The following is a 22,540-nucleotide window of genomic DNA, read 5'->3' as shown; positions in this document are numbered from 1 at the left end:
TCTGAAGATCTTTATATTTGTAAGTTTGGGTATTGGTTTTTTTAACTTGTGTTCCACCGAGCAATAACCAAATAATCCTTGGTGGTTAGTGGAGATGTTAAAACAGACCCAACTTTGGCTTTCATGAATTATTCAGCAAATAAGTTCAGCAAGAATTCTAAATACTGCCTTTTTCATTTGTAGTTAGCACCTTTACAGGTTGGAAGGTGACAAATGCTTCCTTTGCATTCTTCAGCCTTTTAAGAAAATGTTTTCTTCTTTACTATGCAATATCTGCTTTTTATTTCTATCTTTATTTACCATTTCACAGCCATTCAATAGGTGCAATATGCATACCCTTATTTCTACAACATAGTAGGCTTCCAAGGCAGGACAATAGGTTGAAGAAAAACTTACTACTTGGACTAGGTTGACAAGAGAGAAGTTGCTTCACTTAGCACAGACAGTAGTCAGTAAATTCCGAAGGCAAAATGAAGTCCCACCATTAACAAGTTGTGAAATGTGCTGGCACAGCCATAAAGGTTCTCAGAGCCATTACTGCTGAAAAGCGGATGGGGGGATGAGGGAAAGTTTAGAGGAAGGATTCAGGAGCATAAGCACTGAAATTCTTGTCTCTTTTTAAACTTGAACTTTATCAGCTGCTGAAGACCTATAGCAGGATTTTCTGAGTGTTCCATCTTCTGAGAATCACCAGTCTGTGATGGTTTAGGAACGGTACTCCCCAGTTTAGTCTCCCACTAAAAAGACCAGCAGCACCTTCCTTTCCCCACACTCCTCAATGGCAGACACAAAAGGAAGAGATCACAGGTTGAGATAACTATTTACTAGAAACAGCAATGAGATAAGAAAACAAACAGTAACAGAAACAATATTAATAACAAAAGTATACAAAAGAGAGGGTGATTCACATGCAAAAATGCTCACCTCTTTACCCTGGGCAACAATGAAGGCATGGTAGACAGCTTTCCCCCTCCTGCCAATGTTTTTTTTGAAGCCCTGACCTTCTTGGAAACCAGAGAATCCCTTACCCCTGGTGCTGGCAATGTGAAGTGATATAGAATAACTTATTGTCTATGCCCACAGAGCTCTAGGATCCACCATCTTATGGCCACTGCAAAAAATTAACTCTGTCCTGGACAGAACCAGGACACACATCGTAAGAGCTTCATGAGTTACAGGTTTTCAGAAAGGAAGAGTTTAATGTTCAACATCTGTTTCCATGGTGAAAGGGAAACAGCACTGCCTTTTTCTTCTCATCTGAGGGGCATATCTAGAGTTAAGATTGGTCATAACCAGAGTTATGATTGGTCATAACCAGAGTTATATTCTGGTTTTGGGCATACAAGGGGAGATGTTGAAGATGGTCATGTGTATTGATCAATTGAATTGGAAACCATTCCTCAACATGTATATGTTTGGGAACAGTAAGTGTGTCTAAATGTGAATAGAAACTGTGTTAAAGGAACAGCTTGCTTGATAAAAATCTTGAATTATTAACTCCGAGGAGTTCATCCCCTTCTTTAGTAAAATGAGATTTTTTTTTGCCTTAGAAGTATGCAGCATTATGAGTACCCTTGAAAACCTCTAATCAGTATGTTCTCCAGCTGTAGAAATCTTTTCAACAGTTCTTTCTACAACAAAGTGGCCTTTCTCTCTCCTTCATTCCCTGTTTTCTTTTTTCAGAATGACTTAATAGCAGTATGTATGAATCAAAGTTTTTCAGAGAGGTGCCTTAATTTAGGCTAAACTTGTTCCCTCAATAAGGTGCGGTATTTTTTGAGAACCAGTTTTATATACTACAGTGCAGGTTCCCAAGTCAACATCTTAAGAGAGCTGTTCCTATCCTTTTCTTCCCAAGGATGGCCAAATAGCCATGAGGACAAGTGCACTGTCTGCTATGCCACAACCTTTGATGTTGGGCATTGGGAAAAGGTCTTCTATCTTGCTGGGTGCTTTTGGAAAGTGAGAACTGGAATAATACATAAAACAGGTAATTACTGAGGTACTGTGGACTACACAATCTTCAAAATAACTCTATATTTTCCAAGGCAATCTGTATCAGGTACTTGGCTAACTTGGGCTTTATAAATCAACTGGGAAATGGTGTTACTCCACCTCCTCTTCTGGATACCATTAGATATGTGTCAGCCTTCCCCTTTCTCATCTATTTGGAAAATACTACCTAGAAGAAAACAGGTTGCCTGTGACAGCAGAGATGAAGAAGTGTAGAAAAAAATCTCATAATGGGATGTGACATTCATTGTTGATTTCCTAGCTGATAGTGTAAGGGAATGAAGATTATATGAATGGAATTATTTATTTTTTGGGGGTTTGTTTTAACTATGAGTTTGGTTTTTTTAATTTGTTTTGTGGTTTTGTTGCTTCTCATCTTTTCTGACTTGCTTGTGAAGCTCTGCCCATTCTACAGAGCTCACTCTACACGTTTCTGAGCAGAAATGAAAGCGAACGAGAGGAAGTCATGGCATTATGTATTTACAATGTCACTGTTAAATGCCAGTGCCTTGTAGAAAGATGCATTCACTTGAACTGCATCTTCCTGTCACCACAGCTATCAGAGCTTTGTGATATGGAAATGTGAGAAAAACAACAAAACAAACAAACAAACAAAAGGATCTTAAAGATACAGTGGAGTGATTTAGATGTTGATAGACACAGAACTGGTTTTGTGTTTATATGAAGTCCCCAGAGTAAATAGAGATGTGACTCAATTCTACCATATCCCTTGCATGAATAGTATTTGTTTCTTTGTTAATGTCTGACATTAAATTTTGTGCGCTCTCTCTCTCTCTCTCTTTATTCCTCAGAACTAATAATACAGCCCCTAGAAGTTCATTAATGCTGGCATGTCTCTTTGCTTCACTTTTGTAATGCATGAGAACACAAGCCTTAAATAAAATCTTTCTGAAGTACTTGCACTTATCTGAAGATAAAAAGCATGTTCCTACATTTGCATTACAAAGAAGCCCATATAAGCATCTTCTTTCTCTGGCACTCTCCTTCCTCTGGGCTTGTATCAGATGGAAAAGGCAATTTCCAGCTAATCATTCTGAAAGCCTGTCATTTGTGTCTGTAATGAGAGGAAAGAGTTTTTACTGATGATTTTTAGTGGGCATTAGGCAGTGGTATTTGTTACAGTTCTACGAGAGAGTGCAATGCACAGAAGCACCACTAGGACCTCTAAATTCTCTGCTCTCTGCAAATATTTCTGTTCCATTGGGTGATAATGAATAGCTCAGGATTCCTAGGAGGGGGAAAACAGTTCTGAGAATGGGGAGGATTTTAAATAACCTGTTCTAACATAGTTTGTTTCCAATCATGTTAGTAGAAAACTGGCATCATCCTCCTTATGACAGGAGAGCGACTTCAGGGGTAACTGGTCACGCAACTACTGCTGGGTAGCCTGCTGTAGGTGGCTCTGTTTGAGCAGGGAGCCAGACAAGATCACCTCCAGAAGTCCCTTCCAACCTCAGGTGTTCTATGAAGCATGTCAGAGTTGTCTGGAGCAATTCATCTCCCTTGCAGCAGGCATTTAGCGACATTTCAAATTATATGTGTTAACAAGCCTGGGATGCAGCTGCCCATTTCTTAAAAGGGGAAGTTTTTCCATTGATACTGTGTCAATCCTTGTCTGTTGTGCCAAAAAGTAGTCTAAAATGGGACTGTAAGATCTTCCAAATATCAGGAAATCAGACAGCAGTCTTGTGCTAGCGCACACACACACACACACACACACACACATCACACCAGTATTTTAACACTGAAACTCTGAGAACAACCTCTGTTAGAGGACAGTGTTTATAGCCTTGGGAATAATTAGGGCATGCAAAATAACTCTAGTCCTTAAGAAAAGAATTATTATGATGAAGTCGATCTTGACTTATAGCCTTTGGGAAGGGAAAGATGAGAAAAACTCTCTAAGTTTGGGTGGGAGAAGTGAGGAAAGCATACTACAGCTTGAACTCTTGCTTACCTGTCCAGAACAACATAAGGTGCACTCTGGTATGCATGAAGAGCATCTACCTGGCATATCCTAAGTCAGAGATACCCCTTGGAACACTAAAGCTGCACTCAAGTGCTTGCACCTTTAAAGAAACTGCTAAGGGGATCAGCTGTGCTTTGAGATATGTGATTTTCAAGATTAAGACAGACTTTTATCTCCACAGAGCTGAGGAACACAGTTTAGCCAGGAGGAGCACTGTCAAGGTCATAGCATTTCCCAAGACTGCAGCACAATCCAGCTGTGTTTGTTTTAGATCATTCAATTTACCAAAACAGCAGCCAATTATTTTAGTCCTCCTAGCTGCAGAAAACCCTGCAGTGCCCAGAGGCTGCAGCCAGCAGTAATAAAACTCCCTGAATGCATCTTTCAAGGTGTGCAGCTAGATAGTCCTTGAAAGGTGCCCACATGCTGTATCATGGCACAGCTCACGTTCTTCATATTTAATAATTTCATTACTAATTAATATGATCATTACCACAGCGTGAAAAGATTGTTATTAAAGGTTAATTTCATTGCTGCTTGTACCGTGCCTTGAATTGTTACAATGTTTTCCTAGATATTTAATTAAAATGATAAGTAACAATGCAATTATATTTAATAATGTATGTGTAACTGTGCTTATTTGTCCCTCTGTGAGGCCAGTGGCTGTCTACAACAATGAGAGAGAGAGATATTAAATCCACAGTGGTTTTGCTTTCATTTTGCATGCTCATCTGCTTTCTGCTTCTCTCATGCTGGGTCAGCCTAGAGGTGAAGCTCCAAAGACACATGGACATGATGAAAAGCTTGTGATATATTTATGAGTCAAAAATATTGCTTAGGTGTAGTGATAGCCTTGCTTAGGGACTGCGGAAGTTACTTTAATTTATTTTTCCCCAACTATATCAACTATAGAATGAATTTCAGTCAGGATTTCAAAACACTTAAAGCTCAGGAAAACTTATGGAATTAATTGTAAACCAAGGGGCTGTTGTACTTTTTTGGCCCTAACAAAATTAACTGCTGCTGAACTGACACGAAGTGATAATGTCACAAGTAAATCCACTCTCCTTTCTCTGTGCTCTCTGGTTATGGACTGCACTCCATGCCTGGTGATACCTGGACCAAAAAAACCTAGTTGATTGGCTGCTAATCTACTCTTAGGCATAGCTGAGGTCGAGATTAAAGATGGCATTAAAGAAGCCCAGATTCAAGTCTTCCTACTAGTAATGCAGCTACGTCACAGATGGTAAACATAAAAACCTGTTTTCAGCACCTTCTCACTCCTAAGGTCTAAAGTAATGTCATGGGATGAGTGCTGGAAAAACAAGCCTGTTCTGGTCTCTTTTCAAGAAAGGAGAGATACCATGTCTAACTCTGATACCTGAGTTGGAGGTGTTTCAAAAATTCTGCAGACAAACCATATTGAAAAAACACAATCATGTTGATCAAAAATCAACAACATGTATGAGGAGAGAATGGCAGGATCTAACCTACATAAGCCAATATTTCACATCTAGCCACAGGCACTCTCTACAGTGCAAGTACTAAAATCACATTAAAATTTGAGCCAGGCAACAAAAGAAAAGGCCATGCTGCTATGTGGGTGTATATGGATGTTTTTGAGTGTGGAATCAGGACTACACAGTAGCATCTCACAGATCTCATGTTACTACAGCTGTGAGCAGTGTTTGGAGTTAAATGACTGGAGATATTGTTTTGGACACATAATAGCAAACTTTACAGCTGCCCAAAGAACGGTTAACAAGATTTTGATTGAATATTTATGCTAATAATTTGTATCTTTAGAAGTTAGTTCATCTGTATTAACATTGCACTAGAGATCATGGATTGTAAATTTCTCTGGTTTTGTATGCTAAAGTGTTAAGATTCACTGCTGTAATTACTCCAATATTAAAATTCTTATTGTATATGAAGTAAGAAATTAAGACGCATGTAATACCTGACTAGAAGTCATATGAGCTGATGGAAATACCTTAATGATTTACACAGATCTGAGGATCAAATTGTATTGCATTAAGCCACTTTCCATGTAGGAAGCTCCTCCTCTCAGGACAATTTAGAACTGGAAGAAGCTTTGGAGAGCAAGGATATTGTACATGCAGTGGCACTGTACATACAACTGTCTCCAAGAAAACCTTTTGAAATTTTGTCAAGACTGATTGGAGCTCCAGAAGAATAGAAATGGGCAGAGATGGATCTTTCCTTAAAAAGGGTAGGAAAGAGCTACTGGCATGTTTAAGTTTCAATGTCTGTAGAAATACTGGAACATCAATCTATTGGCAAACCTTTAAGGGCTGAGAAGTAACCAGTAAAAAAAAATCTCTGTCATGAACAAGTCATATACAACTACATTGTGTGACAGATTGAGAAGTAGGTACTGTATATCTTCGGATTATTGACGTGGTCTTCAAAAACCTTCATGTAAAGCAAGGCTAGAGAAAATAGCTCTGCAAACAGGAGTAACAATTAGTGGGCCACAAGTAAATTGAAAAGATACTATCAGGTGGTATCCCTTGTGGGTTTTGTTTGTTTGTTTGTTTGTTTTGTCTAATATTAGCCATTTTCCTGAACTAATAGGAAAATGAAATAGACAGTCCTGTTACTTCTCTTGTATTTAACTTCTGTTTAGAGAAGGGACATAGTGGAAGCACGCTGAAAAGCACATTTAGAATTTTTTAAAAATCTTGATAATTTGCATTAATGAGTTAAAATAAATAGGGTACAACTTAATAAGAACAAGAATGAAGTGATGTGCTTCAGTAAGAATTCCCAGCTACACAGAAGTGAACTGGAGAATAACTGGCACTGAGCCAAGAAAAATGGCAAAATAAAAGTAATCCAACATAATCTACTGAGGTGAAAATAGCACATTCGGTATAAGGATGTGTAATCATGAATGTCATGTACAAAATATTCAAAGTAATCCTCCCAAAGTGCACAGTTCTAGGCTGAACTGCATTGTGTTCACTTTTATCCATAATGTTTTAGGAGGGATGTGGACTGTTAGGAGAAGATCTAGAAGGGAGTAATACTGATCTGAGAGTCATGATCTTGCAGAACAGGCTGTAAACACTGGATTAGGAACACAGTAGGTCAGCATCTTTCTGGGATGGTATTTGTGTTTTTATCTTAATTTGGGGTGTATTTTCAAGTAGATGATTTCTCCATCACCTCCTGTATTTTCTATGATCTTAAATCTGTGACAGGTTGAATTGTATGTAAGATTGACAGAGTTGGGTACAACCATACACGTATGTCTGTGTGTCTTTTGTGACACGGGAGAGTCTTCATACTACTACAAAAAATTCAGCAGTGACAATTCTATCAATTCTGCTATCTCACTTCTTTATGTATATCAGGGCAACAGAAACACCTTCAGAAACAATAAATGAAAAAAAAAGAGAAGGAAGGTAGGAAATCTCTTCCTGTTTGTTCAGAGAAAGCTTAAGTTTATGCAAAGAAAAGGAGGAAAGTTCCATTTTTACTAACTGACATGTTGTGATGAAAAATAATATTTCAACAAAAAATTACCAATCTTAGTTTGCATTGGAAGGTAGAGGATGGAATGAACCTTCACAATAAATGTCTTCTATGACAGTAGACCATAATTAAAAAGAAAATTAAAAAAACTCCTGCAAGCCAAATTGCATGAGACAGATTGCTCACAGTTTCCTTTCCAGGAGATTTTAATTTTTCGATTCCTGCTGAGAGAGATGAGGAATCGTGAAGGACTAACTATGCTGAATGCCTCTTTTAGCTGATTGAGTTGCCAAAAAGGTTAAGAATACAGACCATGTGGCAATTCTGAAATAATTTTATTAGTTTGCCCTCCTGAAGGTATTCCTGGGAGTCCTGTGGCTTTTCATGATCAGTGGAGAGAGAAAAGGAGGAACTCCAGTCTGAGCTAGAGCGAGCAGATGCCCTCCCTCTGGTGTTAAATTTAATTAATTGATGTTTGTTGAAATAAAGCCAATTAACCTGGCTTGTCTCTTTATCAATCATGCTTCTGCTTCCATTATTCAACTGGAAAAATGGCAAACTGTCTTTTATGGCAGACAGCAGGAACAATTAAAACCAACCTGTGCTGCATTGCCTGCAGCAGGCTTTTCTAGGGAAGAGTCATAACAGATGTTGTGGTGTAGGATAAAGCCATCAGGCTTTTTACTTTAACTATTTTCTGCCTCTGGATCCCTTAAATTCTCTTCCATAAAAGGGTGAGAAGTAACTGGGACATCCTACAGTCAACAGTCTTACTTAGGGTTACAGTAAGCTGAACCTGATTTCTGGACTTCTTGGTCTCAGATGCCTATTGTGGATAGAAGAGAGAAGATCATAATCCAGTGACAGGAGCTGTCAAAGATGAAGTACTCTGAGATCAGCTGCACCACCCATCTGCAAATATCAAAGAAGTCACTGATCAGGTTGCATTGACAAATGCAAAAGAAGTGTATATTGCTGATCATGGAACCTGGTATGAAGTACTCTTCTTTTATTTTCCATCAGTTACATCCTACAAAAGCTTTTTCTTTCTTGTACCTCATTTAGATATCCTGAGGAAAAAAAAAATCAGAAAAAAAAATTCCATTATGTAGAAGCACTATCAAAACTATTTAAATCTAGCTTTACCTCAGTTTAATATTATTATGGTTACTTAAGTGTCTTATGCTACACTTCACGTGCGTTGGGATTGAGTGGGGTCCTGCCTTTTAGGTTTGGTTTGTGTCTGGAGTTTTTACTGCTTGTTAACCCAGGCTGTCAAAAGAGTACCACACAGACACTTGCTCACTCCCCTTGCCCACCCATTGGAAAGAAGAATCAGAGAGAAAAGGTAAACATTGTGGGCTGAGAGAAGAACAATTTAGTAATTTAAGCAAAATATAATAATAGTAACAACAACAATGATAATGCTAGTGATAATAATGATAGTAATGGTAAGGAGAGGGATAGAGAGAATAACAGAACCCAAGAGAAACAAGTGATGTACAATGCAATTGTTCACCACCCACTAACTGATATCCAGCCCATTCCTGAACCGTGATCAGCCCCCTTCTTGGTAACTTCCCCAGTTTATACACTGGGCATGACAGTCTATGGTAAGGAATATCCATTTGGCCAGTTTGGATTATTTATCCTGGCCATGCTCCCTCCCAGCTTTTTGTGTTCCTCCTCATGATGGCAGACCACGAGACACTGAAAAGTCCTTTACTTAGGGTAAGCATTACTGAGCAACAGCCAAAACATCAGTGTTATTATCAACATTATCCTCATAATCCAAAACACAGTAATGTATCAGCCGCTAGGAAGAAAATTAACTCTGTCCCAGATGAAAGCAGGACACTGTTTCAAGGAAGAGTTTCACAGTCTTCAAATTTTCCACAGTGATAATGACTTAAGAGGAAAGTCAGGCAGTGCTGTCCAAAAATACTGATGGCAGGAGGATCATCAACAAGTCCAAGTGCAAGGTGCTGCCCCTGGGTTGGGGCAATCCCAGACATGAGCACACATTGGGAGAAGATCTCATTCAAGAAGGACTTGGGGGTTCTTGTGGATGAAAAGCTGGACATGAGCCAGTGGTGTATGCTCGCAGTCCAGAAGGCCTGCTATATCCTGGGTTACATCAAAGGAGGAGTGGCCAGCTGGTCAAGGGAGGTGATTCTCTGCTTCTACTTTGCCCCCATGAAACCCACCTGCAGTACTGTGTCCAGGTTTGGAGTCCTCAGAACAAGAAAGATGTGTGTGAAGTGTGCTCAGAGGAGAGCCATGAAGATAATGGGAAGGCTAGAGCACCCCTCCTGTGAAGACAGACTGAGAGAGCTGGGGTTGTTCAGCCTAGAGAAGAGAAAGCTTTGGCCTTCCAGTACCTAAAGGGAGTTTAAAAAAAGGAGGAAGAGGGGCTTTTCATATTGGCAGACAGTGACAGGACAGGGGTCAATGGTTTTAAACTGAAAGAGGGCAGGTTTAGATTAGATGATAAGAAGAAATTTTTCCTGTAAGGGTGGTGAAGCACTTGAACAGGTTGCCAAGATTTGTGGATGCCCCATCGCTGGAAGTGCCCAAGGCCAGGCTGGATGGGGCCTGCAGCAACCTGATCTAGTGACTGGCATCCCTGCCCATGGCAGGAAAGTTGGAATTGGATGATCTTTAAGGTCCCTGCCAACCCAAACCATTCTATGATTCTATGAAAGATCTGAAGGAGAGGTGGGAAGAGGGACACACCACTTTCTTGCCTGTAATTAAAGGAACTGCAACTCTTGTGTGACAAAACTTTCTATATTTGTGTATTTAAAACATATTTTGGTGATTTTTGTACTTACTAGTCCTGGTAGCAGCTACTTGCTCCAGAAACTTCATTGCATAATTGTTATGGCTGATTCGTGATAATCTTGAATTGCACAACAATATTGATACCTACAGAGTAACCATTCAGTAAATACTGAAAAAGAACACTAAATCCCATGAAAAAAAACCCCAAAAAACCAAACCCCTCTGTTCCCAGCCTGTCATTAAACATCTGTTTTCTGTTCATGAATGATGTACATGGTTATCTGTGCCCCTCCAGAATGTTCCTTTAATAAAACTTGTCAAAACAGGAAGTACTTGTTTTTTCCTCAGAGATAATACAACACTATGGTTTTGGTCCATTAAGATAGTTCTGGATTAGTAATCTGTTTTGCATGGCATTGTTTTTCTCTCTGACTGGACATCTTGAACTTTTTGAGAAAGAATACTAAGCAGGCAAGAAAAAACAAAGAGCAAATAACTTCTGTCACTTGATGTAATTTTAGATGATTTAAGATTGCTTATCATCATATCACCAACATTCACTGTTTTCATTCTTATGCTAATTTTCATATAAAAAGATGAAACAAAGTCGGGTTTTATGTGTTTGACTTTTTTTTTTTTAAGTTTACCATTGCTAGGGATGTGTTTGGGAATAGTCCACAGCTTGTGCAATTTCCATTAAGCACTCATTGTATATAGATTAAAAGCATAAATCAGTTAGTACCTTTTTCAAGAATTCATTGCTAGCATACCAAACATGTCAGTTAAATTAAAGCTAATCTTCCAAGTTTTCTGTGAAAAATTGTTGAGGGCCTTAAAATATTTCTATAATCTTCTGCAATTTCTCAGATTAATTATAGAAGCTTTGTTTTGAAATTACCATTATGACACTTTTTAGGTTGTTTTTATTAAGGTTTTTAAAGAAAAATTTGTAAGAACAAAAATTATATACCTGAGTAGAGCAGTTTCGGTGAACGATTAATATTCTGTTGCATAGCAAATTAAATATATTGATCTCCACCCCAAGGGATAATTTCACTTTGTATTTCCTGCTTCCTTTGGATAAAAGGAAGCTGAAAAGGAAAAGTCAAGAGCAAATTCCACTGGATAAAGGTGTAATGCACATCTTTTTACATATTTGCTATCTGAGCAAAAGTGAAGAAGATGTGCAACTCAAAATCAGTGCCTTCTGCACAGAAGCACAGACCCTGAGTCAGAATATCTATGGTTCATGAGTGAAATGGGTTGCTGGGGGAAATTGCCATTTAGTTTGCTGGGTGGTGTAAGAAAATCTATTAGTAAGAAACTGTTGATTTTTTTTTTTTTTTGAAGATGGCTTTTGTGTAAAATCAACAAACTCTGAAAGTAATATTCTTATATTAAATCCTCCCTTTGGTAGTCTGCATCTTAGGGTATGGACACAACAATGGGACAAGCTGCTGCATAAATCCTTTAGTGCAAGTTGTTGAAACTATTTATTAATGCCTACTTATAGATCTTGCTAAGCATGATGAACATTGTATTTCATCTGTTTTTAAGACAGAGTTGTGTTTCAGTCATATGAATGTTATCACAATTTTCATAAAATGCTCAGAAAGTATTTCAAGTTTTTTCACTGTAGATTCCTGGGAGAATGTGATGATACGTTTGTCTTCAGAAAGATAAAAATCAAATTAACATGTACATTCACCTAGAAAAGAGAACATTTTGTCACTGTGTGTTGTTTTTTGATACATTTCATACAAGGAAAAAAGAATAATACAGAGCCACAAATTTATCCCGAAGAGGTTTGAAGTATAAACTGCATAAAAAGTGACTCCACAGATTTCAGAAATTGCAGCAAGAGATTAACAGTACACAGTACAATGGAATGATTATATATCTCATAAAAGAGAGAAGTGAACACGGTTGATAGACAGAATGGCAGAACACGGAGTGGAAGTATTGAATAGAGAATCTATACCATCCCCCATCCTGATACCGACTGTGAGATTATCCTCTGCGTGGAGACGTTTTATCTTAACTCCATTTGGTGGAGTTTCAACGTTCACCATCAGAAAATCACTGTATTTTTCCACTGGCAAAATGTGGAAATTTCTTTCATTAATATCACCTGCAGAAACTTACTGCATTTTTCCTATTGTCAATTATATCTCTGTTTGTCTTATACTTTCACACACCCATCTTGTTCTTCATTCTTTCACATCCTGTTCTCCATTCTTTAAATCAAGTATTACACATTAGAAATGCTGCTTTGGCTACTTGTTTTTTAATACTGACTTGATGATAGATTGTGGTCTCACTGCAGTCAGTGTTAAGGTTCCAGCTGACTCTGAAAGTGGAACCGAGCCTTCTAAATGAGTTATATTCAGATTGATTTAGAGACCAATTTTCAGCAGTCTAGGTTCCCTAGCTGAATCACATTTTCATGAAAAGGACAGTGCAATACTTTTCTGAGATCTTAATATTAAGTGTTACATTACAAATGACTGGACCTTGTGCATCTTATAAGATATGGCTATACCTGAACATATCAGTGTTATCTGATTTATTCTGAAAGAGTATCTGAAAATATTTTATAGGAATGTCTATCTGTTGACCATATAGATATGCAAACTTGCCTTTTGTTCTTGGTGAATTGAAAGTGTGGCTGTAGCAAATGAGCAGCTTTTAAAGTCCTTAAAGTTCTTGAAAGAACAGCTTGGCTGCTAGCCACTAGATTATTTCTTGTAGAGGTTTGTACTGAAGCAGGTGCCTGTCAGAGTACTTTTAGAATGCATGTCCACAGGTATCAGATTTACTACTGAAGCAATTGAAGCAGAGTGCATCAGGGCAATGATCTCACAGAGAGAATGGGGGGAAATTATCACTGCTCTTACTTCCACATCATCAATCAGAATTGCATGGAAGGCTCATGCTGTCTTACTAAGCAATACTGGTTTCCATTCCAGGTCTGAGTAACCTTGGATGTTATCCCTTGAAGATAAGTATGATAGTTCTAACTATCAGAAAGTCTTTAGAATGTAGACATTCCCAGATCAGATCTGGCTTTCGATTATTAATGGTAACTTCATTATCTAACCTATTAATAGCATGATTTAACTGCTTCTTAAAATTATTAGTTCTGTCACTATTATTTCTATGGAAAGACTGTTTCAGAATATCATTGGAAATTACATTCTAAATGGATATGGAAATTTTTGGTTTAGCCAATTTACATCCCTTTTTCGTGCTTTAATTTAAAATGTTAACTTGTTGCTTTAACAGAAATGGCTTCGCTCCTTCATGAATATTTACTTTGCATATTTTTATCTTTCCTCAGACTCTCAAACAGAGTATACCAAGGCTAGAAGATGCCATGACAGGTCATTCAATTCATCCTCCTGTTTAGTGAGGCTAAAGGAGCTTGGATCACCTTATCATTCTCAATTTGTCCTAGTAGCTCTTTTTGGACTGGCCTTTGATCTCAGCTTCCTTGAATATATGTCAAGGACTGTATCTGGGTCTCCCATGTCCGCACTGTGATGATGTCTTGTAATCCTATTATAAATAACTAAAGAATCCACTTCTTTCTCCTTTTTGCACACTGACACCTTGTTTACAGCAGAAACTCTGTTACTCTGAGGGTGTGGCATGCAGTGAGGGCTGTTTCATCTTTCTCCTGAAAATGTCATTTATCCTAACTCCTCCTATTTCTCACCTCCTCTGTGATTACAGCGCCTTTCAAATACAACCCAGTAAGAGTGGCTCAACCTAGTGGCTAGGAACAAAGATTTCCAAGATCTGGGTTCAGCTTTATTATTATCACATTGAATGTCTTCGGGCAAAAAGGATGCAGTCACATTCATTTGCTACTCTTTCAAAAGTGTTTCTGACTATTTGGCATGAACCTCTTGAATTGCGAATTGGTATTGAAGGAACGTCAACTTGATCATGTGGGTATTATTTTCTTCTACAAGGTATAATGATAAATTAAATTACTACAACCATTTTGTCACAGGAGTCTGTAGTGGTAGATAGTATTAAGATGCTCAATTAGACACTAGACAAATTCATGGCCCCTGGATTAATAAAAAAGGTACTGAATGGAATTGACTGGGTTATGTCTTCTATTATTCTTAAAAAAACAATTGTGAATATTGGGATATGCAAAGAGAATGGATTAAAGGAAAAGCCCAGGCTTCCTCGGTCTCTTAGTATTTAGCCAGATGCAGCAGTGGTCTGAGCAGTAGAGCTGTTCTTATGTTCTCAGATTAATTTACAAAACTACATATTAATAAGAACTGTCAATACAGTTATTCTGAGACAATTGCTAAGAGTTGTCTGTCATGCCAATTTTTTCAGTAAAGAACCAAGATTACACATATTTTCCACACTAAAAGGATGAAAAATAGAAATGGATATGTGATGTATTGTCTGTAAGGACATGGATACATATGGTTCACATATGGAAAGTTGCACATGGAAAGAGAAGCGTGTGCCAAATCTTATGTTGAGTATACTGACTTAGGTGGGCTTTTTGACTTTTAGGTTTGGGGGTTTTTTAAATTATTTTTTCTTCTAAATGTTTTAGAGTGGCAACTCATCACCGTCTCTGTGACCAAGACATAGACTGCAACTTTAGTTACATATGGAAATCTAGTTTTAGGAGCTTCCAAAAACTTTATATTTCTGAAGATAGTGAGTCAGTCATTCTGCTTGGAAGCAACATGCTTATGCAAAACTCTATCAGTGTTTTTATTATCTATAAAATTGCCTGCTCCTGCATAATTCAGCAATATTTGACTGGATGACCTCCAGTAGCCAAGCTACCTCTGGTGCACCTGTTTTAACTGCTCTCCTTTATACAAATCAAAAGATGCTCTGACTTAATTCACATCTTCCTGTTCTATTATTTAATACTATCTTCCCCTTCCCCTGACGTAATTAACCTTTCATCTCCAAAAGTTAGAGAACATTGCTGCTTCCAGCTAAGTGCACAAGTCTGCTTGCCCATGTATTTTTTAATATAAATAAATAAAAATATATTAAAATAAAAATATATTAAAATAAAACATATAATAATACAAATATATTAAAATCTAGGGTAAGAAATACTAAAATTAATTTCACTTAATGAGAAATAAGTTGAAAAGTTATTGCTCTATGAAATTGTAGTAGGCACCTGCAGACACTTAGTAATACTAAAAACATCAGTTCTAGTACCATGTGAAAAAGTCATGAGTAATGGATTCAAGAAAAGGGCTTACAAAGAAGCACTTAATTTAAAATAAAGCAAAACACTTGTGAGTTAAACACTGATCATGAAAAGACACTAATTAAGATGTACTAATGATACAAAACTTAATTCTCATGCAATTTATGCCCAATTATTCCTGAACAAATATTTAATTAAATTCCCTCTAATACCCTAAAACAATCTCCCCTCCTCTCTTACACTGTGTCTCTCTTTATTTCCAGTTGTTAGATAGGAATATATGAGCTCTTAATTGGCACAGAATAAGAATGACAGGTATTAAGGGAATTGAACACAGTTATATATTTAGTTCTTAAAAGTTAGAAGGGAAATGCTTTACAAGTGGATGACTTGAGGAGTGTGTAGTGTTTTTGTAGACTAATTGTATTAATTAATTGAATTAATTAGCAGACATTTTCAAAGAGCTTTTAAGATAGAGGTTGCAATGTAAGCACTGTGTCGATATTATTGAGTTCTGCAGACGCTTCCTCCAGAAGCTGGGCTGGCAAAATCCTTCAGCAGAAGTCGTAATGGTTCATGACAAACCTAGAAAAAAATTCAAGTTTCTTACTTCAACTCTGGTTTCTAAAGCAAAACAAACGTAGACTATTAGCTCTGTGTTTGTATGTGAAATCTAGTGATCTGATAGAGGTGAGGCTGTCATAGCTCCATGTTCCATAGCTGTGAATGGATTCCCATTAGGCACATACAGAGAAACACACATATAGAATACATATATAGACAAGTGGACACACAGATCAGCATAGACAGGCTAACTCAGCACTCACACAGACATAAACAGCCTCAGCAATCTCCTGTTATACCCCTGCATGGCTGACCAGGATGAAAGTCAATGAGTGGAAATATATATAGGTATACATGTGAATATCTGTACTATGTGTATCCCTCAAGCAGCTGGTCTTAGGCAGTACCTGTCCTCTGGATCCCAGTGTCCCCAGTTTCTGGCACCTGGACATATGGAACCCAGAGGTCCAGAGCCTCACTCCAGCTGCTGGTAAAGGCTCGTTGCTCACATATGCACACATACACATGCACACACAGAGAGGTCATAACTGCTGGCCAAGACTTTCCTGGTCCCTCTGGTAGCCAGATCCTCGCGCAGCTTCACTCTCAGAGACAAAAGCACACCTGATTCCCAGGTCATTTCACCAGCAAGCCTGGCTTGATGTTTGCTAGAGCTCACACACTCATTCACACACGAAACTTCCTCCAGTTTCTGGCACCACAGACACACGGGCCTCTGACCCTTGGTCTCACTCCAGTTATTGGCATTTTGGCATTTACACCCCTCCCCATAATAGAAAAATACTTAGAACAGAAATTTAATAAGATAGGACAGACTTTGCTCAGCACCGTGCACAGTTATAGAAGTGTACTGATCAACAATCTGTGTAAAGGAAACCAGCCTCTTTTAACCACTTTTCCCTCTGTTTCCCCATGCTTGTTCCCAAAATCACTTAGATCCACCCCTTTCCTTTGGTTCTTCACCTAAGCATCCCATAACGAGTCTTGTGAAGTCCTGAAGTCCTTCTCCCCTGCATCCCATAATGTGTCCCATATGCCTGAGCAGTGACCTCCTCAGTCTGAAAGGTGATCCAGAGAGATGGGAGAGCACCCATTAACTCATCTTGAGGGGTGCCCCTGGCACGTAGTGGAGCAGCAGCTGAGGCCACCCTGACAAGGGTCTTAAGAGGTGCCTCTTCCTCTGGATGTGTAATTTGGGTTCCCTAGCCAAGCCTGCAATGTACCAAAATTCCTGTGGGTTATAAAAAACCATTTTTTATTAAGATTGCTGGAGAATGTCTTTAACTCAGAGGTTTGTGAAATTTTCAGAAGAACTTTCTGAAGGACATCCAAATTATTAATCTATATGCAATGTGTCTGAACTCAGCTGGGCATTTCTCATTCTTGGGCATCCAAGGGATTTTTCTTTCATGTTTTTTTATGCATCAGTATTAATGCATAAAGAATCCAAATTATGCATTTGGATTAGAAAACTTTTTCACTTCCAAGGGTAGCAGATTGTTTGGATTTCTCAGAAATATCTACCACATCCTTACACTTCAGCTCAGCGGTTGAAGTCTCAGATCACTTATTGCCAAAGCTTGCTGTCCTCTGGAAGCTTTGTAACCTATGAGAGATGAGCTGCAGAACTGGAGGCAGTTCTTACTTGGACAAATGCACCTACTGGTCACTTAGTTGTCCTACATAATAAAGAACTCAGAGTTACACAAATGACCTTGAGGAGAAGACTGAAAATTAAACATCATATAGCGACATTCAGATTGACCTCTAGGAGTGAGACATGCACAGTATGTGCTGGGACCCACCACACAAATGTGAATTGCTTGGACAATAAAAATATGTAACAATTTCATACAGTGAGAATAACAATCTTATATTTTTCCCTTAACAGAATTTTTTTCTGTTTCAGTAGAGCTGCAAAAGTAATTCTCAGATAAATGGAATAACACTTTTATGCATATATTTATATATATACATACATATATATGCATATATGGATAAACAGTGAAGTTTTTTATTTTTTCCAAAAGCATGACAATAAGCTTTGGTCTGTAACTGTGACTTAAAAAAAAACAAAAAGAAGATATGAAAGAGAAAGGAGAAAAAAACCTCCTCCTTGTGTGGGAGAAAGCATTTATATATGGCAAATCAAATCAGAAAGGGCAGAAAAAGCAGCAGACTTAGGGATTCTGCTCTTCCCAGCAGGGGAATTCAAACAGGTGGTGTAGTATCTTGGAAACTAAGAGACAGTGTTTTGCATTGTTAATACATTTATTCCTATGCAGACTCAAGCTATGCCTATTTGTCCCTGGAGCAAAAATTATATAGGATGGTCCTCTAATTTTAATATTCCACCTGTCCTGAAGAAGCTCATTGGAGGCCTTTGAGGGGACTTAATATTATTCAAAAGAGTTAATCCTGCAGTGCAGCAAATGCCCTACAGAAAGAATTTAAATGGAATTTCTGAAGGTCTAAGTGTCCCAGAGATAACTTTGAAAATCTCCATCCTAATGACTCTACTGCTGGACAGACAACAGTTCTGTAGAAGATGCTTTCCTGAGACAGTAGAAGGTTTGTACCAAGTGAGAAATAAATTGAGGGGTTTTGTTATCATATTAGCTGTTTTGCAAAACAATGGCATTTAAGAAAGTAAAGTACTGAATCAAATTGTAATGAAATATTTCATCAGGATTTTTGCTCTCAGCTTCTGAATATGATGCAATGAGGGGAAAACGAATAGTTGTTTGGTTTTAATTTCAGCTCAGAACTGAGCTCATGTGTGGTGCTATAGGTGGCAAAACTTTTAGTAATTTTACAGTTTAGTATCCTGTCAGGAGCATAGGGGGTCCTTTTGTCTGTGAAAAGACTGCTCATGAAAATATATCCTTGACCTCTCTTCAGGAGATGCCCAGGTCCTGTAGAATATGATGGTTGTATGTGTCCACACAAGTTAGGAGGGGGCAGATACCTGGAGAAGAAAGTTGCTTCCACTGACAAGTAAGGGGAACAAAATAGACTTAGAAATGAAGTGTAACCAGAACAGAATAAAAGAAGGATTTTTTCAGTCAGACCCTAGGGATAGGATTAGTCTGGACAAATGTTAAAGTTTGCAGTGTAGACATCTATAGCTGAGCTGTGTGTTGTAATTAATCTCCACTGTCACTTGTGTCCAGAGACTGTGAGGAGACTGTAGGGGAACTGTCTTCAGCGCAGCCATCTGTATTGCAGATGTTGAGCATCACATGAGTTGAATACTGCTGTAATTTAAGTCTCTCTTTGTAAAACTCTGATGTCAGGGTAGAGATATAGCATACAGAAACTTAGAATAACAAAAGACAAAATAAAGAACACCATGGTAAGTGAGGCCATCTGGGGAGGTGTAAGAGTGCCATGGACTGAAATTGATTAAAGATGAGCTTTTTAATGAACAGAAAAGAGACCTGCTTGTGTTCCTTGTTTAGCTTCGGGACTTTGCTGAGGTGTGTTCATTTTTGCTTCTCTTGCTCCTTAAGAGCAGAGCTTTATTAAACTCTCTGACAGCCAGGCATGAAAACTGACTAAACAGGCCTCAGAAATAATTTTGATCTATATTCAGCTGGTTTTGGAAAACTCTTGTGCTCTTGTACTCTGCTCACAGTAACGTTCTTCTCAGTCTGGGAGGTGATGAAGAGACAGAATTAAAAATCAAACGCCATAAACCTGAAAATACTGTGGGCTTTCTATCAGTTATTCTAAAATGCAATCAGTATCATCAACAAACTCACTTTCCAGGTCGTTTCATTACGTGTCTATTTCGGAAGGGAGAGAAGAGGATGAGGTGGTGGGGCTAAAAAGGATTCTGTAGAAAGCATTTTCAGATGGTTGATTTCATGATGCATTTTGAAAATGGAGCATGCGGCAAAACAAATCTCATAAGCTTAAAAAGATTGTTTTGTAAAGCAGTGTTTTGGGCTTTGGAACAATTATTTTATCTGTACAAGTCTGAAAAATCCACATAGTATTTTTTTCTTTACACACACAATGCTTTTAAATCTTTACGTCATGTCCTTTGAAGTGCATAAATATTTATCCACTTAATTTGAGAAGGAAATGTTTTCTTGGTAGCAAGACATCTGCTTTTCATCATCTTGCAAGCAGATGATGCTAAAACATGAGGGGAAACATTTCTGCAGAAGGGTTTGCTTGTTCTTATGGAAATACACCCTTTGATTAATGCAATGGCCACTTGGTTATACAGATTTTGTAGTTATGTTAACCCAAAATTGTTTCAGGTTCAATTCAGTGCCGTATCATTCTGTAAACAAACTGCAAAATGTAAGACTGAAATTTACAGTGAAGTACGAAGGGCAAAATGAGTAACACAAAAGGAAAAGAGAATTTGAAAGGATGTTTCTCAGATGCCAAAGAGAATCACTGAATATTCCTGACAGTCTTTATAGGCTTCTCCACATCAACATGACAAATCCCAATTATAACTTCCTTCCTGAGCAAGAGCTTGTAACTATGCAGTCTTATTTTTTTTCCTACAATCAAAAAAAGAGCTTCAGAGAGTGTGGAAACCTGTACAGTCTTAGAAACACACATATTCAGACATGTGGTGCAGCTAAAGCTTAAGTCATCTGGCTATAGGAATTGATGAAATCAGTAAAGTCCCTGATATAAAATAAAAAAATAAAAAAAAAAAAAAAAGAAGAAATTCTTCAGAGGTAGGGATAAGACTGTACAGAACCATGAATAAATTTAACTAGAATATTAGAATACGAGAAATGTGTAAGTCTAGTTAACGTTGTATTTATATGAGATGCTTACTTCCACAGTGAAATCGCTTCAGAGGAAACTTGCGTTACATGGCATTAAAATGAAGTCAGCTCTGTGTGGAGCACTGCACCAGTGCAGTGTAAACGATGAAAGGCACTGGTTCAGTGCTGAAGCTGAATGAATAACATCAAATCACAAGGTTTTAAAAACCTTGATGGTAATGTTTTCAAATGAGATGTTTACTGTTGTAACCACTTTTCAGAAAACTCATTTTATAAGAAGGACATTTCAAAGCAACCTGCTAAAATTCATTTCTGGTTAGGTTCAAAATTAAAGAAGGAAGTTCCCAAAAATGGTGATAGTAATGCCACATATTTTTAAAACACAGTGTATTTGTTTACATCAATGAGTTTTGCAGGAGGAACATGGCTCTTTATTGATAATGTTCATACAGCTAAGGCAATTGTATTTAATTATGAGAAATCACCGTCCCTTTCCCAGTAAAACCCTAAAAAGAGATGGAGTTGTTCTGTTTTATGTACGCTAGAAATAGCTTTTCAGACAGAAACTCGTACTGTGTTTGTTAATATCTTTTTTACTTGCTTTAAAAAGGAGAAACTACGTATGCTCATTGCACACCCTGCATATATAATGTCCACCTGTATCTGATCACATAGGAGTGGTTTCTGGCTGGATTTAGAATTGCAGATTCTCCTCATGGGAAGAGTGTTTGTCATGCCATGGAAGAAGGAGGTGCTGGCCTGATGGTATGGCTTTTCTTGTTTAAAGAAAGTGTTTCTTGTATAAAAAAAGGTCCCCTATATAGGCTGTCACTGAAGGCTGGCTTCTAGCAAAGTGCTTGGCATTGCCCTATGCCCACTGTGAATTGGCAGGTTCACCCCACGGTGGTGTCCATCATTCTTTGGGACTTGTCACAGGTAGTAGGGAAGGAAAGTTCTCACCAGAACAGGAAAGTGAGGGAAGGGATAGCAGATGCAAAAGGCAAAAGAATTAGAAAATCAGGCTTCCCTTCTTAACTCTTCCATTACTTGTGGTAAATAAGCATGAATGAATTTTTCAGTTTTCATGTGTGAAAACAGGATAAGTAATACCCTATCATAAGGAAGATGCACTGTAAGGCTTCATCCATTTTTTTTCTAGGGCTTCAGATTATGCTGCTGTGAAAGTAGTCTGAATTCTCAGTTGCTGCTAAGTAGTCACCAAGCAGCTGTACAGGCATCTCTCAGCCCAAAACTTCAGGAATTTCAGAGAGAAATGTTCATTGTGTGCACAGACACAGGATGGACCTGTTGATACTTTTAAATCAGACCATTGTGGGAGACTACTGTTTTTGCCTATATAGACAATGCAGGCAATGTGGCAATGGCCTAAGGAAATTAAGGCTCCCCAGTCTTACAGGATTCCAGTATCCAGGCACAGATGCAGCAGCTTCACAAGGACAGGCAAAGCATAATCTAGACAGTATCAAATCAGCATCAGTAGCTACATCAGTGACCTTACCATCAAAGCTTGGGCATAATTTCTCTGGTGTATAATTCCTCAGTAGATGGGGATGATCAAGGAAGCTGACAAAAAGCATTTTCTGAAAGACAGTGTGGTTGATTTTCTGGAGGCCAAGCAATTTGCGTCAACACAGCTGCTGTGGGTTTTTTTCTATCACTCCATCCACTTCA

Source organism: Myiozetetes cayanensis, unplaced genomic scaffold, assembly GCF_022539395.1.
Source record: "Myiozetetes cayanensis isolate MyiCay16 unplaced genomic scaffold, myiCay2020 scf2-11, whole genome shotgun sequence".
NCBI lineage: Eukaryota > Metazoa > Chordata > Aves > Passeriformes > Tyrannidae > Myiozetetes > Myiozetetes cayanensis.
The sequence above is the reverse complement of the archived record's forward strand: the minus strand, read 5'-3'. Positions refer to the sequence as shown.